We start from the raw sequence: 17,121 nt of genomic DNA, 5'->3' as shown, positions 1-17,121 counted from the left end.
GCATCCAAATTGGCCAATATGTCTTAAATTCAATATTTAATCGATAATCAATGTTCATCCATTGTTTTCCATTCTGCATTAGTCAGAGTTGTAACTAAACCTTGACTGAGAGTCTAGATCATCACTGTCTTGTTTAAAAATAATGAGCTCCTATGAGGAGTGAGCCATCATGCCATATAGTGTCTGGACTGGACTGGACTGCACAGGGGCTGCTACTGCAAAGTGTGAGCTTCATTACGTACACGCGCATATGAACGTATATTTACACGGGACGTGATCATCTTTTCCCAGCTGCAATTAATAAACAATGAGAGCATGGACTCAATAATCCAATCATAATCGGATTTCTGCAGCTATCTGATTATTAAAACAGTCATGTAAACAGCATACTCTGATTTTTTAAACCAGAGTCTAGAAATCTGATTAAAAAATCTGATCGGATTTTTGCTCAGTAATCAGATTTCGCAGTGCATGTAAACTCTTACACTGATTTCTTTCAGATTTCTCAGTCTGTGTGTGCAAAAACAGATGACTATACCATAAAAAAAAGCCTGTGCACATCAGTGGGCAGGAGTGTTTACAGACATTTTTAACCTCTCTCTCTCACTCTCGGTTGTTCCCGCGTGCTTCAAACTGGCCACCATTGTGCCAGTTCCAAAGTCAGCCAGGGTAAATACTCTAAATGACTGGTGCCTGGTTGCTCTGACCTCCATCATAAGCAAGTGTTTTGAGAAGCTGGTCAGAGACTTTATCTGCTCCCCACCACCTGCCACTCTGGACCCACTGCAGTTTGCTTACAGACAGAACAGATCACCTGATGACGCAATATCCCTGACTCTACACGCTGCCCTCTCCCATCTGGACAAAAAGAACACGTATGTGAGAATGCTGTTTGTGGACTACAGCTCAGCATTCAACACCATCGTGCCCTCAAGGCTCGACATTAAGCGGTCTGAACAGTTCTCTGTGCAGCTGGATCCTGAACTTCCTGACGGGCCGACGCCAGGTGGTAAGGATGGGCAACATCACCTCCTCCTCACTGACCCTTAACACCGGAGCTCCTCAGGGCTGTGTGCTCAGCCCTCTCTTGTACACTCTGTACACCCACGACTGCTCAGCCAGACACAGCTCCAGTGTCATCATCAAATTTGCAGATGACACTACAATTGTGGGCCTGACCTCCAATGACAACAAGGAGGCCTACAGAGAGGAGGTCAGCTTTCTGACACACTGGTGCCAGGAGAACAACCTCTCTCTCAATGTCAACAACACCAAGGAGCTCATAGTGGACTTCAGGAAGCAAGAGAGAGTGTACACCCCCATCACCATCAACGGAGCCTCCGTTCCTCGGTGTTCACATCTCAGAGGAACTGACATGGAGCGAACACGCCACACGGGTGGTAAAAAGGCACAACAGCGCCTCTTCTACTTCAGGTGGCTGAAGAGGTTTGGCATGAACCCCCGCATCCTCAGAACATTCTACACATGCACTGTGGAGAGCATTCTAATAGGCTCCATCGCCACCTGGTATGGAAACTGCACTGCCATTGATCAGAAAGCTCTGCAGAGGGTGGTGCGGACAGCCCAGCCCATCACCGGGGTCCAGCTCCCAAACCTCCTGGGTTTATACACCAGCCACTGCCTGAGGAAGACCAGGAGGATTCTAAAGGACTTCACCCACCCAAGCCACTGTCTGTTCTCATAGCTGCCAAGTGGGAGGAGGTACAGAAACATAAAGTCCAGAACCAGCCTGTTCTGAGACAGGCCTGTCACTGCACCTCATCTCCATGGACAATGTACATCTCATCCACATCTCATCAGACTCACTCTGATCCTCTGCCCCTTCAATCTAGCAAATCTGTACTTACACATATAGATTGACATCTTGTACGTCTCATATCCACATCTTGTATAATCTGGAAGATTTCTATATCAGTATTCTATCCCTGTGTACCTGCATCTCATTTATTTATCTACCTCAGACTAACTGCACATACAGAATGTGTACAACTGCACATTTCATTGTTTTATTTCATAACTTATTACTGTATAACTGTACATTGGAATAGTGCAATACTAGTGTATATTGTGTATATGTGTATGTTCAGAGTCGGCGTATATATATTTCTTTTTCTTCTTAGATATTTATATTTTTTGTATTTAAATTCTACAAGGGGGCTACGCACCTAAGATTTTCACTCACTTTCCACCTGTGTAAATGTGATGCGACGATAAACGTGATTTGATTCGATTTGATTTGAAAAGCAAGCAGCATTGCTATGAGATGGCAGCAAAACAATTTTGGAGTGACAATGAAACCACATACATGCTTGATGAAATGAAGGATTGTCTTTTTATATCTGTGTCTGTACAAAACCTGATACTAACCCAAAGGATGTGAGGAGCTAGTCCACTGACCCAGACAGCATGGTCATCACATGGGAGGTACACAGAGAATACAGATACTCTTTATAAACAGTTACAAGCACTGACACCCCTTTACAGTGATCCCCTTATTGAGAGGAATCCTAGTGACTTTGACCTCTAAATTTGTCTCTTAGCTCTAAACTTAAGGCAGTAGCTCAGTCAATAATGCTAATTTGGCTATCAATGAAAGTGATCATTGGCATTCCTGCTGGTCTACAACAGCAAAAACACCAGTACGACGTCAGTTTGACTCACTCAGTTTTCCTTATCAAAGTGGCATTAAGGCTCTGATAGTGGCAGTAAGTTGTAGCACAGACCTAATAGCATTACAGCCATCAAGGCATTAAGACAGTAAGAGTGGCAGAGTGTTTGCAGGTTATGTGTTCATGTAAGCAGTCTAAGTGGGATTAGGACAGCTAAAGCATTAGAGCAAAATACTAGCAATAAAATAGCTTCAGTGGAATTCAGAATGATATTAGGGTAGTGAGAGTGGCATCAGTGCAGTTATTTGCCAGTAGAGCAGTTGTAGTGGTATTATATAAAGCATTAGTTTGTATGTGTCACATAATGCCTCTCTCTCTCTCCCTGTCTCTCTCTCTCTCTCTCTCTGTATATATACACCATATGGACAAAAGTATTGGGACACCCCTACCTGAGTGCCAGGACAACGTTACCTGCCTGACTGCATTGTGCCAACTGTAAGTTTGGTGGAGGAGCAATAATGCTATGGGGTTGTTTCCAATGAAGGGAATATTAAGGCTTCAGCAGACCTAGACATTTTGGGCAATTGTACACTTCCAACTTTTTGGGAACAGTTTGGGGAAGACCTTTTTCTGTTCCAGCATTTTTCTGTCCCCATCACACACCTTTAGGTTAGGATGAACTAGAACGGAGATTGTGAGCCAGGCCCTCTCACCCAACATCAGTGTCTGACCTCACAAATTCCCTCCAGACACACTCCAAAATCTAGCTTCTCAGAAAAGTGGAAGCTGTTATAGCTGCAACTCCATGTCAATGTCATATAAGAGGGATGTTATAAAAGCTCCTGTGGGTGTAATGTGTAGGTGTCCCAGTACTTTGATGTGGGTTTGAGAAATGCGCTATATATGTATATATATATATATATATATATATGTGTGTGTATCACATTAACTTTTTTTTGTTTTACATTCCTCACTTGGAACTGCAACTGCATTCACGTGCTTGCAATAAACTTTCCTTTGCATAGGTCACAAATAACTTGAACATAATACAAAGAACAAACAAAAAAAATCTGAACGCTATTATGTGTTTAATACATACAGAAAAATGTATTTTGCATGATTATTGTTATGATGTTAAACTTGTTAAATGTGAAATTTAAATTACACAATAAACTTAAGGTAAAGTTGAAGCATTTAAAGTCATCTAAGATGCAACAACGGTAACAATACGTGTTTTAAATGGAGATTATGTTGCAGTTTTATCTCAGTATCAATACTTGTTTTAAATGGAGACTAAGAAAGTCACTGACCATCCTGCAATGAGAACATTAAGAAAACATCAAAATGTAACAAGACAATAAGAAGTTGAGTCTTTCAGATTATGCACAGCTTTAAAATCACATTTACCATCAAACTTGAAGATGTAAAATAGTGTGAGCATAAATATACAAAGTCTCTCCTGGGATAAACCAGGCCATACAGCACATACACAGATTAGATTACATTCTGTCCACTAGATGGCAGAAACACATCTGAATCACACGTTCAGTTTCACATTCGTTGGAGTTCACACCCTAAGCTTGAGGGGATTTCCAGTCATCAGAGCTGCTGCAGTGACCTGCAGCGTTCTTCATTTAAAACCAGCATTACCTGAACAGCGTTAGGCTCCCTCAGCGCTCTGCACATCTGGCTCATCTGCACCTTCACTAAACTCGCAAGGAGGTCCACATTAGAGACACAGAGAAAAGAAGAAAACTGGATTATTACATTTCTCAGGTCAGCATGTTAAACTGAGAGAGAAAAAAATGAATCAGCATGCACCGTACCAAGCAAGGCGGCGATCAGTCTGCACAGCTCTGTGTTAAGTCAAACAAGTCTAATAACCAAGATGTGAAACACATATGGTCCTGGAGGGGTCCGGGACCCCCTAATTAACGTCTTGGACCCCATAAATGTCTCAAAATCAAAATTTAGTAGGGTCAGTGAAAAAAAAATTACATTGACATTATGCTGTCCGTTAGCTTCTTCGCCCACAATCAGCTTCTATCTTTGGTAACTAGAGCTGCAGCATTGCTCTGCCTTAGGATCATGCTGTATCAGACTGATTCACCTAGTTGGTCCTTCATAGTCTAGAAACTGTAACTCTGCCCGGATTCCTTTGAAAAACTTTACAATGTGCTGAAGCATATCTGTTAATCTAGGAGTTTGGTGACAAACAAGCTAAAAACTGTATAAAGTATTCATGCAATAACTGTTCATATGACGGTCTCATATCCCTTGCCATGTGTTTTCCACTCTCAGTAAGCATTATAGAGAAGACTCAGAGCTGGTATCCTCATATATATGTACATATATGTATACATAAACGCTCCCAGAACCTAATAGCAGACACATTTAGGAACCATTTTAAATTACATGTATAAAATCTTTAAATCAGACCCATATTTTCTTTAGTAGATGATGGATACATATAGGACTTTATGCAGAACACAAACTTTCCAACTCAGCCAACAAACTCTGAGAGAATGCACAGTTTCATTCTTAAAATCCTTTGGTTTCCCAGAACATTCTTCTTAGAATGTCACATATTTGTACTGTTGTGTAATATAGTCACATTCATGATTCATTACACTCTCTGAACTGCTCGATTGTTCACTCTTCATCCTTCTGTGTTGTGTACATCAGCATGGCCTTTAAATCTTTCCCGTCTGCTGAGTCATTCTTACTGAAAGTGAATTAATGGAGGAGTGTTCAGCCAAAGAGCAGCAAACAAAACATTTCACAATCATAACAACCAGACCACCACTGCGGAAGAGTGGAGGGAATGTAACATGTCTTCAGAGACACTGAACAAGCTACAGACAGACAGGTGTTCTGTAAGAAGCTGTTGTTAAAGGTAAGAGTGTTTTGGCTTATAATATTTGCTTGTGTTTTGGCTTATAATATTTATGGGTCTGAAGAATGGAGGGAATGTAACATGTCTTCAGAGACAACGAACATGAGATGAGTAAAATGTCAGTTAATGTAAGGAAGAGTGCATTACCAGACTAGAAAAGAGCATTTTCAGAAGAGCAATTAATGAACCAAACATTTTGTTGCCATTGAATCTAGCATCAGTGCTGCTACAGGGACTGAGTTAGCTGAGTTACCTTGGCTCAGACGGCTCAGGTGGACTGCTGCGGAAGCATGCCTGGTTGTAGCAGGGAAACTGTGTCAATAAGCACTAGACTCAGAGTCTGCGATGGCAGCCGAGTTTCACAACCGGCTTCTGTTACCCTGCCAGCTTAGGCTCGCAACACTGTCTGGCACAGTGTCTCCTCTTTCTGCATCGCCATGCCTTGCCTTGCCAAGCTGCTTCTTTCACTGGTTTCTTTTCCACCACCTTCTCTTTTGCCAGCTTCTCTTTTGCTTCACTATCTGCCTGTAAGTTTGTTGAAGCGCCGTTCCACTTCTTGCCAGCCCTATCCCACTTCTGACAGCAGTGTGGCTTCTGCTACGAGAAGTGCTCTTTTATTTACACCAGCATAAAGGCACATACCAAGACTGGAGAAATGAAAAGTTCACTTCTAGCAATAAGTCTTCTCTCCATGGTAGACATAAGATCCATGATAGCACAAAATAAAACAAATAACATGTACACACAACTTAAACTAATGAACAGCAACAGCAACAATAAAAACATTTAACATCCCTTTTACAAAGGTAGGCGTGATGTGTGGCGCAACTCTGCATACCATGCCCCTAATGCCCATTCTTGAAACACGAGAGCATGTGGTGGACACACAGTACAAGTTTCTGTGAGGGAGCTGTTAGAGGTAGACATTTGGTTTCTCTCACCACCATCGTAAATAATTCTGACTTGGCAGACTGTAGCATTTCAAACCAAACTACATCTTAACAGTTTAATTATTTAGAAATTAAATTTAAAAAAAACATGAAATTTGTGCAACACTATTACGTGCAACTCTATTATGTGACGATAATAAATGATGAATTTCTTTAATCTTAAGGTTTTATCTACACACTTAAAAAGATATTTCTCCAGGAGTTCTTCAGATCTATTTCATGCTTCTTTGCATGGTGAAATTGCTCTTTAGATTGATGAAAAATGTGTTGTATATGATTCTATAGAACCATTTTGGAAATGTAATGTTTGTATTTAACACCAAAACAGTATTCAGTTATTGTTATGATATCAAGCTTGTAATAATAGAAGAACCCTTTTTGGTGGAACCTTTTTTGGTCTAATAATAAAAGACAGACTTTAAGCCTATAAAGAAAGTGTTAATGTAAAACTGCAGCCTACAAAGTGGGGAATATGTTTTTTTACATGCCTGTTATATATAAAACAGTTGGAATTATTCAACCCCCATTGCAAATTAGGTCTATTGGCAAAATGTACAAACTTTCAGCTGATTGCAATAAACCAATACAAACAAGAACAATTTAAATAGCTCAATACAACTAATAGAACAAGTATTTTGTCCAAATTCAGCACAAAGTGCCACTTTGACTACTGTCAGTCTCAGAATTATTTAAACCCTTCATGACAATCATCTTTAGTACTTAGTATAGCACCCTTTTGCTGTTACAACCTGCTGCAGACGTGATGCATAGCCAGACACCAACTTTCCTGAGAAATCTTAGCCCATACCTCAAGGGCAATGGAATCCATTTCACTAATATTCTTGGGTTTATGTGCTGCAACCACCTTCTTCAAATGTCACTAAAGATTATCTATGGGGTCCAAATCATGGGCACTCCAGAATCTTCCCAAAGAACAAAAAAAAATGGAACTGTCCAGAGGCGATTATAGAGTATGTTATAGAGCAAGCTGTGTGAGGTGCATGAGCCTTATAAAAGAATAGCTTGAGCAAACATGCCAATGTTGCTTACAATGGAAGTTAGTAGCCACTGGTAGTATGCTGTTATACTTGGAATGCTAATAGTTGACTGTTTTCACTGAATTATGGGCAGATATTCTAAAATTATTTGTATTTATATTTATAAAACAAATTATATCATATATATATATATATATATATATATATATATATATATATATATGTTTGGCCAAAAATCTAAGTACCCAAATTTTCCCCTACCTCATTACTTCATTGCTCAGCTATATTAGCCTCCCTGATGAAAAAAACAGCATTACATGTTGGTCTAGGCTGGTTTATGCTGGTTCATGCTGGTCAAGTGCTGGTCTGGTGCTGGTTTAGCTGGTCACCCAGCACAGACATGCTGGTTGATCATCATACTAGCATCCAAAACACAACATACACTTTTTTTATATCTATTTCTCTCTCTATCTATCTATCTGTCTATCTATCTATTTATCTATCTGTCTATCTGTCTGTCTGTCTATCCATCTATCTATCTGTCTATCTATCTATCTATCTATCTATCTATCTATCTACCTGCATGCCTGTCTGTTTGTCTGTCCTTCTGTCTGTCCATCTGTGGGTCTATGAAAAGAATAATAGAAGAGTGGGTGGGGGTTCCAGTTTGGTCTGAGCCGTTTAAGCTGGTGATCTTTGTAGATATTGATTTCTCTGTCCTTCTCCTCTTATGGTAAGTGAATTATTCTGGTAAAAGCGGAGGGGGTGGGGAGAAGGGGGAGTGAAGAGACAGAGGCAGACATGTAGATAATGCCATGTTGGGCTGGTAAGAGCCTGGAAACTCAATTCAAGAAAAATCAGCATAGGTTTGTGAGAAAGAGGATTGCAGGATAAAGACCAGAAGAGAAAAACTGAAGCATTTTATATCAGCCCATCTGCACAGAATGAAACCAATTAAATGTATATTGTAGGCCAAAACTTTATCACAAAACTAGCATAAATCAATGTCTCAGACATCAGGCAGTGCATTCAAAAGCAAGCAATTTAATATAGGTAAATAGGTAAGCAATTATATAAAGGTAATTTATATAGCACTTTTTACAACAGGTGTTGTCACAAAGCAGCTTTACAAAAAAAATTTTAGCATTATAGAAAGAAATCCAGGTCCAAGCCCCCATGAGCAAGCCAGTGGCGACAGTGGCAAGGAAAAACTCCCTAAGAGAAACAGGAAGAAACCTTGAGAGGAACCAAGGTTCAGAAGGGGAACCCATCCTCCTCTGGTCGACACCGGATAGTAAACATTGTTAGTACAAAAACGGGGAAAACAGGTGGAGCAAATGATTAATTTGATTAGTTTAGTTTATGCAGCAGCATCAGTGGGGTCAGAATGTGAGGGTGAGGTTGCACTGCGTTGTACAGCATGAAGCTCAATGGTGGTCAAGCCGGTCCAGAGGGCTGGCAGCAGTGGCACTCGATCAAGGCAGAAGAGGCAGCAGCATCAGACGCACAGGATGGGCAGCTGTTCAACTCAGCAAAGAAAAGAAAAAAAGGAAAAACACACAGAGAGTCAGTTCTGTAATGGGTGACTGATCACAGATTACAGTGTTAGCAGAGCAGCAGAGACTCTGGCAGGTATAGAACCGACAGGGAAAACTAATTACCAAAGGCTTGACTATACAAGTACGTTTTTAGACTTAAACACTGAGGCTGTGTCTGAGTTCCGAACATTAACAGGAAGACTATTTCAAAGCTGGGGGGCTTTGTATGAGAGGGCTCTCCCCAGTGATGTAACTTTATTAATTCTAGGTACTAAAAGTAAGCCAGCACCTTGTGATCTAAGTAGGCGTGATGGTTCACAATGGGAGAGAAGTTCACCTAGGTACTGAGGGGCGAGTCCATTTACAGCTTTATAAGTCAGTAAGAGAATTTTATAATCAATGCAAAATGTAACTGGTAACCAGTGTAAGTTTGATAGAACTGGGATGATATGGTCAAATTTTCTGGTTCTAGTAAGAACTAATGTAATAATTTCATGTAATAATTTTCTGTGAGGGAGCATTTAGAGGTGGACGTCTGGTTCCTTTCACCACCACTGTGAACAATTCTGACTCAATAAGTTTCTTTAGAATGGAGCATTTCACACCAAACCACTCTGAATGACTGTGCTTACATGTTATTCATTAGAAAAAACAGGCTCTACCAAATGGTTGAGCAGAACATTAAAGGGTTAAGGCTGTTTTCACACTTAGTTTAGTTTTTTGTGACTTTTTTTTATTTGGTTCAGTTGTTTTCACATTGCGTAGCATATAGTGCACGAATTACACATGTGCACACCAGTGTAAAAAATGCGTTTTTAGAGGACCATGCTTATGGGTGAACTGTTCACACCTGTTCAAAAAAGACAGAACTAAATAAAAACGCTGACTGGTCCGCACCAAACACAGTAGGCCTAAAAGCGCCCTAAGACTGACAAATGTAAATGCGCTGTGTTCTGATTCGCTACCCTATTGCGCCTCATTCTAAAAGTAGGCTGAAACAGGCTGAAACACTCCTTATAACTTCAGCGTGAATAGGTGGGGCTAAACTACCATAGGCTGGTATGTGTGAATGTGTTGGTAACATCACAAACCAAACCCTTTAGCTGTCAATTTTCATATAACAGGAAGGACAGGACGATGAATTAATTGCTGTCGCCAGGGATCTCCAAAATGGTAACTTTACAAGAAGAGAAAAAAAAAACATTCTTAACTAATAATGAAAGTCAATGTGGGCCTTATGCCATTCATTTTGAACCATTTCTAATGGCCCATTCATCAAAACTGGAATTAATACAGAATGTGAAGCATAACTGGTGTTTTCAAATTATGTAAAAAAGAAAAAAGAAGAGAAAAGTGTTTTTGGCATGACAGCAACTATGTATACATTATTTCATAAAAGTAAATTCAGTTAATATTTTAAAAAGTATGAAATGATATGTAATTTAATAGCCTGCACAAAACCCTGCAGTGTCAAGTGAGGACTGTTTTGCCCTACAAAGCCCTGCATGTACCTCTTCAGCCTAGATGTGTTTTAAAAATACATTTAAGCCAAACATCAGGCAGCGTGTTCATAGTCATTTAATGTAATAACATTAAACTCTGGTTTCTGTCTGGTTCCTATCACCACCACTGTGAACAATTCTGACTTGGTAAGTTTCTCTACAACAGAGCATTTCACATGAAACCACTCTCAGTGCGACTGATGAGCAGTGTGTGATGATCATAATGCTGGTAAAAAAAACTCGCGCTACTCGAACTCAACTCACGCTTCAGTCCGAATGTCCTCTCAGCCGAAGAGTCAGAGAGTAAAAGAGTCGACTCTCAGAGTCACTGGCCAAGAGTCGGCTCTGACTCCTGTGCTGAAGTCAAAGAATCAACTCTTTTGGAATCAACACGCAATCACTAACAGCATAGCTGCAGCCCGCGCACACAACCACTCAAATTTTAAAAATTAACGGAATCTTAACGGATCAGCGCTGACCGGCAGTACAGAAGCGCTACGGGAGAGGAATCGATTTCCTTCAGTTTTTATTCATAAAATCCAAATTCAGGCATATTTTAACAGAACTAACATAATGATGTGTAGGTACTAATTAAGTGACTGAACTCCAGTCCGTGTTTATTTATCGAGGCCTGCTGGCTGTTTTGTCAGTTTAGTCAGTCAGAAGAGCTAATGCTAACGCTAACCAAGCGTCCTAGCATTGCTTCATTATAGCTAAGGCAGTTTAACGTCGACGGTAATGTTTACTGTTATTTTTCTTTAGGTGTTTGAGGCAGAGAGATGTGATAGCGAAAATGAGGGCTAAGTTCAGTTCAGTTCAGGTCAGTTATTTGGAGTTTTATATTTGCTGGACAACAGCATTTAGCTATAGCTAACTAGCGCTAGGTTTGCGCATTAGCATTAGCTTGTGCATGTAAATCATCATGTAGTAGGTCTGTTTTAGCAGCAGATGGGCCAGATGCTGATCCCAGATCACCTAAACAGTGATTTCTAGTTCATCTTTTATAGTGTTGTCCTTGCTGTTGTTTTAGCCTAAATTTTTGAAGTCCTGTTTCAAACTATGTGCCAGGCTAATTCAAGGCTACACAGGACATGAGGAATCTGGAAAAATTCCTGACAGTTTGAGTATTTTTAATCACTGTTAATGAATAACACAGAGCTCCTAAGGTGATGCGGTGATTACAGTCTGATTGTGTGACATAACATGGTGAATAAATTAAGCAATAGAAGACGAGAGGGAGTGTATTATCGCGGAATAAAATCACGGCTGATGTTATTCGTGATAACACACAACCTCGAGTGTTCTATTGCTTTTATACAACAGTTAAATAAATAAAATAAGAAATAAATAAATTGGGTGGTGAATGTGGCATTTAATATGTTTTAATGTTAGCAGTTCCTTCCGCCAAATTATAGATCCTTAACAAGCAGCTTGTTGCTACGTCAGAGTAACGAGCTCCACTCACTCGCTGCACAGCCAAGAGTTCGTTCTCCAGCTCCTTACACAGACCAACTGACAGTTTCGGAATTTAGTGTAGTCTCATGTTCAGAGTCTGACCAAACCGGCTGTCGGTCAAATGTGATCTTAAAAGTGTCCATTTTCTGTTTGTGCTCAAAGTAAGAAGTAAAAACGTTCAAATGGCTTGAGCGTCTTCTACAGCTGTCAAAGGCGTTGCTTAGCAATGGCATCTCATTGGAGTGATACAGTGTTTGTGAAAAACCTGTGATGTTATGGCGAAATAACAGCACGGTTAGAACGCTTCTCAACCAATCAGCTTGCGTGGCCGGAACTAACAGTTGTATAATAAAGAAATAAATCAACAATATAATGAATGAATAAAATAAAATTATGTAGTGTATAAAATATAATATAGTAAAATAAACATAATGTACTAAAATATAGACAAACTAATACATGGAGGCCACAAGTTAAGTATCTCATGGCGTAATCATAGCTTCAAAATGTTAGTTTGTGATATTAATATAATAATTTCTTGCCAAAGTGAATTCGTTGCCTCAGTAAAGTAATTTGTGGCCTCAATAAATGAATTTGTGTCATCAGTATAGTAATTTGTGGTCATTGGAACATTATTCAAAGTTTATACTTAATACATGTTTACTGTTTGCCTGCAAGAACAAGATTAACCTAATTAGAAAGAAAACACAGATTTAGGTTCCCTGGTGCTTTAATTGAGTATGATTTGGAATAATCCAGTAAATAATCTTATCATTTTGTAATGTAATTTCTTTTTTAATGAGGATGCTGCATTGAACCGCAGAGCTGTTGCAATACAAGCAGCTGAAATTATATCTCGTGTTACACAAATTTCTGAAGATGACACAACACTTTTATGACCTATGGGGCAAGACAAGAGCCATGTTGGTCTTTGACAAAATGCAACTCATGGTGTGTGGTGTATTCAGTGGAAGCAATTAAACCTTTATTAGCTCTGAGTACAGCAGTTTTATGACTGACGCCCCAACACTAGGGCAAAGCAGGCATTTAATGAGGACTGATCGAAGCTCTGCAAACACCACCATGACAAACAGTTGTGAGAGAATGTAGTACCAAACAAGCGGCTTCCTTGACCTCTGCGTCATTGTTTTTTTTTTGCATCACTGAGTGCATTTACATGCACTCTATAATCCAATAACTGCAGAAAATCAGATTTTATCAGTAATTTGTTCAAAGCATTTACATGTACTTGGGGATTTCAGATAATGGGAAAACTCCAGGTATGCATGAGTCAGTATAATCAGATTTCTGCTTTGCAACCCACCAGTAAGCTCACAGAAGAAAATGTGATGTAAAATTCAAAGTTTGTGTCACAGCTTTTCTTTTTAGAACTCATAGTCATTTTACCAGCAAATATGAATGTATATCATTTAGAAGATGAAAAATATTCAAATTCTTCATTTCTTCAAGCATGCTGTTAGTTTCAGCTTCTCTCCAAATTGTTTTGTTGCCATCCCGTGAGTGGTTTGTTAAACGCTGCTTGATGTTTCCATGTCAGCTCTACGCCTAGCACACGCCTAAGAAAAATGAAAGAAATCAGAGTGGGGGCTTACATGCACTGAAAAATCAGATTTCTTGAAATCCGCCAGCAGCCTCATTCCGATTCTCCAGAAATTGGAGAATTCCTTTTACATTACCTCTTGAATAATCATATTAATGGTGTGTATTTAAACACACTCACATTTCTCCATTGTTAATAAACCAACTTTTCCACCTCATCCAAGGTCTGTAAAATAGGTGGATGGAAAGCCCAATTATGAAAAGGACAGATTGAGGCCAGTGGTTTCCAATCCTGTACTGGAGACCCTTCTCTCCTGTACATTTCAGTGCTTCAGCTCAGGCAGGCCTTTTTAATGATCAGTTGTGTTAGAGCAGGAAAATATTAAAAGACGCAGGCCTATTAGAAACCAGAGGGGAGACACCAGGACTAGGGTTGGGAACTACTGAGCATTTTTTGTATTTTATAGAATTATGAATGTTATTTTGTAATAGTGCACTGCCATTGTAAACACTACTATAAATAACTTTGTTCATAAGAAGTTGTTCTTAATGACTCACCTGCTTAAATAAAGGTTAAATAAAATAAAATGCAATATTTCAGTTCTTAATAACAGGTTTTCCATGCACCACTTTTATGTATTAATTCTGAAAATGTACTTCAAAAATCTGGTGGAAAGCAAGAATTTTGAAAAAAAAATGTTTTTGCTGTTATATGAAAAAAGGTTATTAATAAAGGAAAAATCTGAAAAATGGTGACAGAAATGCGATGATGTGCCAGGAGCAAAGGTCATGGTTCTGATCCATCTGAAGCCAACAAAAAGAGTTACAGGTAAAAATTAGAGGCTGCATCTTAAACTGCATTTACAGAACTAAATAGTATGGCAAATCAGTATGTTGCCAATGGTGCTATTACTACTTTAAACTTATTGTAGGATTGTATGCAGATTGAGACACAGCCATCAACGTTACGTCTAGACTTGTGTTCGTAGGTGTTCAGTGGGCGACGGTGAAATGAAACAGCAACTTCAGCCCTCATTAAATGGTCCTCTGTCTGCTCCACCCAGCACCTCTGAACTGTTAAAACTACAGCAATGTACAGCTGTCAGAGGGCTGTAAAACTGCTCTACTAAGAGCTAAGAAAGGATTATATCCTATTGTGATGAATGCCATGTGCATGTGCGTCATCTTCAGGAATTTATGCATAACTGTAGTTGATGGAAACAGTTACTAATTTGCCTTTTTTACCAATTTTTTGGAAATTTGCTTCAAATTTGTATAACATAGGAAGAGAAACCCTACTAATGCTGATAGTCCAGCAGAGAGCAGCGAACATGAAAAAGACTTTGAAAATGTAGTTAGTTATGCTGTATGTAAAAAACATAAAATTTATATAAAAATTAATTTTAAGGGGGGTTTACATTCGATGTTTGACATTTTCCATGTATTGTTTTTATGGAAAATGTTACCCTTTATGGCCCATTGTCATGTAAAGATGACATTTTATTCAAGGTCAGTGGCAGGAATTGAATGGCAAGTCTCTTGAACATGAGGTCGTTGCAGGTCCTTCCTTATAATGTTTGTTTATTGCTTAAATAAAGAAACAAACAGACAGTGCTTATACTGCGTGTGCAAGTATATATTGGACATGTATTTTACAAGAATGCCATGTATATTGTTTTGTTTGGTTCTTGTCCCAGGCACAGAACAGTGTGATGCTCGTGATGTTTATTCAGCACAAAACTAAATTTGTGGCAAGAAGGAAACTGACTAAATTCGACTTTTCTTCATACTATAGTTTTAATCAAAGATGACTCAGGCTGACGTCCTGCCATGAGCTGTCCTTTGTTACAAGGACACCGTGAACCCGGGTGTGGTCAATAGGATTGTTTCCACGGCAACCACCCAGTGTCTGAGAGCTGTGCCCACTGACAGTTTCTCTGTTCTGAGATTAGGTGCGTGTGCTTGTGGGAGACACAGGCTCGGTGCTCCATAGAGGAATGTCTGACTTTAACTTTCCAATATTTTTATTTTTAGCTCTCTAGAGTCTGTTGTTTATTTGACTGTAGTGCATTTGTAAATTGGTGAGCCTTTTTTCTGAGTTTTGGTGTTGGTGTGGATTGTTGGTTTGGATTCTGCTTTTGTAAGTAGTTTTGGTTTTGGTAATTACCAAGTGAACATTGTACACATTATCAGCTAGAGGTATAATGATACACAGATTTGACAAAGTGATACATATAATACAATATAATATAAGCCTAAATCTCAGACTGGCTTTTACTTGTGGCTGAATTCTGACTCCCCAGCAGAATCCGACTTCCCTTTGCATGCACGCACCTCATGCAGCTGTATGGACACTACAGATTACACTTGTGATTTTGCTGGTTTTACGCATAGAAAAAAACAAAATTGCGAGCGTAACCTGTAGCGTATATATGCCTGCGTGATGCACATGCATGCAAGGGATTCTGTGTCCTTCAATTTGTCAACAAATGCATGTGCACAGCTGTCATCAAAGCACAATTTGTATTTATGACAGTGGTGTAAAAGTGAAATACACTCCGCAACTCTAGGAGGAGCCCAAGAGAGAAAATGACCAATTCTTGCTTAATGCTGCTTTAGAACAGTGAACTAATCTTAGATATTTAAGAAATTAAAAAAAAAAAAACAATTATATTGTTTTATATTGTTACAAGTCCTTAAAGATGAGGCTGCACTCAGTATGACGTGTTCCACCATATTAGTGGCAGTTCACAGTTTATGGGGGGCATGGCTACATGTCAGAAGACTTGTCATTCCAAATTAGTTGACCAATAGACAGAGCAGGTATGAGTTACATAATAATATAAAATGAGTGAAAATGAATGAAATAAGTAGTAATTAGGCCTGTCACGATAATGAAATTTTAGCTGAGCATTAAGACTCATATAAAAAATTAAAATGTCTTTTTTATTTATTGTATAAAGCTAATAAACTTTGACTCGACTTAATTATAAGGACAAGCCTAAAATGGCCAAATTGGTTGATTATCCATCTTGCATCTTGGTTATGTTATGTTAACTACCACAGTCAGGTTTGGAGTCAAGCAATGCTACAACTTTTACTGAGCGTTAAAGTATGAGCAAAAAAAAAAACACTTATTAGCTGCATAGTTAACAAATTAACAAACATTACTTGTGCCTCCTTTGAAATACGTTATGCCACCAAGTTAGAATTTAGAACATTGCTTGCTTTCATTTTACATTTTGCTTATTGCAGTTAAGTTTGCTTATTGCAGTAATGAGTTAAAAGAGAAGAAGACAAACATGACAGATGGATCAATGGTGTGGTGTTAGGTAAGGGAGGGTTAATATGCGTATCGTGACATCCTTTCTACCAGCGGTGTTGTTTACGCAAATGCAGGTGCAATAAAAGTGTTTAAAGCATCTAGCCACTCTTCTGTCCAGTGGCTAATAGAGGGTTATGACCTCCACACTTGTCTTTCTGTTCACTTGTAATCCACCAACTGGACCAGAATAACAGAGTCAGTGGGGATCACCCCCTGAGCACAGTCCATCTGTCTGCGCTGGAAAAGAAGTGCGTGAAAGAGAGGGGG

Source organism: Colossoma macropomum, unplaced genomic scaffold, assembly GCF_904425465.1.
Source record: "Colossoma macropomum unplaced genomic scaffold, Colossoma_macropomum, whole genome shotgun sequence".
In the NCBI taxonomy this organism is placed as follows: Eukaryota; Metazoa; Chordata; class Actinopteri; order Characiformes; family Serrasalmidae; genus Colossoma; species Colossoma macropomum.
The sequence above is the reverse complement of the archived record's forward strand: the minus strand, read 5'-3'. Positions refer to the sequence as shown.